The sequence below is a fragment of the Diprion similis genome, chromosome 4 (genome assembly GCF_021155765.1).
Source record: "Diprion similis isolate iyDipSimi1 chromosome 4, iyDipSimi1.1, whole genome shotgun sequence".
Classification (NCBI taxonomy): Eukaryota; Metazoa; Arthropoda; class Insecta; order Hymenoptera; family Diprionidae; genus Diprion; species Diprion similis.
The window spans coordinates 5922501-5925000 of NC_060108.1; the positions used below are offsets into that span (position 1 = coordinate 5922501).

General features: G+C 54.9%; 1 non-coding gene across 1 annotated transcript in view; it reads right to left on the reverse strand.

Moving 5' to 3' along the window:
• LOC124406147 overlaps positions 1-1450 on the reverse strand; it is a 1913-nt gene extending 463 nt beyond the window's left edge. Inside the window, exon 1 of the ribosomal RNA XR_006929180.1 lies at positions 1-1450. This exon is cut by the window's left edge and continues 463 nt beyond it. This is a non-coding gene — a ribosomal RNA (small subunit ribosomal RNA).
• Positions 1451-2500: the final 1050 nt, after the last annotated feature.

A 2500-nucleotide genomic window follows, 5' to 3' on the forward strand; every position in this document is an offset into this window, starting at 1 on the left:
GCCGGGGGCCTTCGAGATACCGGAAAGTACGCCTATTTAGCAGGCTAGAGTCTCGTTCGTTATCGGAATTAACCAGACAAATCGCTCCACCAACTAAGAACGGCCATGCACCACCACCCACCGAATCAAGAAAGAGCTCTCAATCTGTCAATCCTTCCGGTGTCCGGGCCTGGTGAGGTTTCCCGTGTTGAGTCAAATTAAGCCGCAGGCTCCACTCCTGGTGGTGCCCTTCCGTCAATTCCTTTAAGTTTCAGCTTTGCAACCATACTTCCCCCGGAACCCAAAAGCTTTGGTTTCCCGGAAGCTGCCCGCCGAGTCATCGGAGGAACTTCGGCGGATCGCTAGCTGGCATCGTTTATGGTTAGAACTAGGGCGGTATCTGATCGCCTTCGAACCTCTAACTTTCGTTCTTGATTAAAGAAAACATTTTTGGCAAATGCTTTCGCTTCTGTCCGTCTTGCGACGATCCAAGAATTTCACCTCTAACGTCGCAATACGAATGCCCCCATCTGTCCCTATTAATCATTACCTCGGGGTTCCGAAAACCAACAAAATAGAACCGAGGTCCTATTCCATTATTCCATGCACACAGTATTCAGGCGAAAATAGCCTGCTTTAAGCACTCTAATTTGTTCAAAGTAAACGTACCGGCCCACCTCGACACTCAGTGAAGAGCACCGCGATGGGATATTAGTTGGGCCGCCCCGGAGGGCTAAGCCCACCGGTAGGACGTCCCACAATCATGCCAGTTAGACACCGCGAGCGGTGAACCGACAGCGTGGGACACAGATTCAACTACGAGCTTTTTAACCGCAACAACTTTAATATACGCTATTGGAGCTGGAATTACCGCGGCTGCTGGCACCAGACTTGCCCTCCAATGGATCCTCGTTAAAGGATTTAAAGTGTACTCATTCCGATTACGGGGCCTCGGATGAGTCCCGTATCGTTATTTTTCGTCACTACCTCCCCGTGCCGGGAGTGGGTAATTTGCGCGCCTGCTGCCTTCCTTGGATGTGGTAGCCGTTTCTCAGGCTCCCTCTCCGGAATCGAACCCTGATTCCCCGTTACCCGTTACAACCATGGTAGGCGCAGAGCCTACCATCGACAGTTGATAAGGCAGACATTTGAAAGAAGCGTCGCCGGTACGAGACCGTGCGATCAGCCCAAAGTTATTCAGAGTCACCAAGTTAAACGGCGGACGGGACGTACCCGCCGCCGATTGGTTTTGATCTAATAAAAGCATTCCTTCCATCTCTGGTCGGAACTCTGTTTGCATGTATTAGCTCTAGAATTACCACAGTTATCCAAGTAAATGTGTGTACGATCTAAGAAACCATAACTGATTTAATGAGCCATTCGCGGTTTCACCTTAATTTGGCTTGCACTGAGACATGCATGGCTTAATCTTTGAGACAAGCATATGACTACTGGCAGGATCAACCAGGGAGCTTCGACATTGAATCTAGGCTCGGACGTGCGCCACCCATCGCCGCCGGGTCCTCAGGCCCGGTCGGCCACACGTCTAACTGTACGTTGTGTTTCGTGACCGGCGTCAGGCCGGTCGCGACTCCGTGTACCGCCGAAGCGGCACACGGTTGCGTTGCGTTCGAACGATCTCCCGTACCCGTCGGCTAGATTGAAAGCGTCTGGGATGGATTGATATCTCTTTCGTATTCGAGTTGGCGCTCGGTACGGAGCGAGTTGATGCGTGCGTTCAAAGGTTCGACCCTGCCGTGCGTAACGGAGAGCGAACTTCTTGCTACCGCGTCAAGGGCCATTCGGTCTGAGACACCGACCCGCGGTAATGCAGTGACGATTGAACATGAGCAGAGTTTCACGGTCTGGGGATACGGGATTGTACCCGTACGCCCGCGCTAGGTCGACACCGAACTGTACGGCACGTGCTGGCGCACTGTACCGAACGGTGACCGGCGGGCGCCGGGAACCCGGCCCGACCGACTCGCTCCTCTTACTAGTAGGAGCCCGGCCGCTAGGACGTCGGCGCCGATGCGGTGTTAACACGGTGGGCTTACGGGACGAAACCTTCGCGGGCTATCCGAAAAATTACTCGGCCTCGGGACTTTGTCGCCGGCGGGCGAGACTCGAGGGGCCGGATTTATTCAAAGTTTCGCCGGCCTACAGGGATCGGACCGAATCCGGTAGCCGGCGCATCGCCTTTCCGCCGAACGGGCCGAGGATCTCACGAAATTCCGTCCCCGTACAGACATCCGCGACCGGCGCATTGCCTTTCGGTCGATCGTGACTGAACAAAGTTTTTCGCCGGGCCGGCTCCCTTCCGAACCCGGGAGCCGGCGCATCGCCTTTTCGCCGATCTTGCCGAGGATTTTCACGAAATTCCGTCCCCGTACCGACATCCGCGACCGGCGCATTGCCTTTCGGTCGATCGGGACGGAACCAAGTTTTTCGCCGGACCGGCTCCCTTCCGAACCCGGGAGCCGGCGCATCGCCTTTTAGCCGATCTTGCCGAGGATTTTCA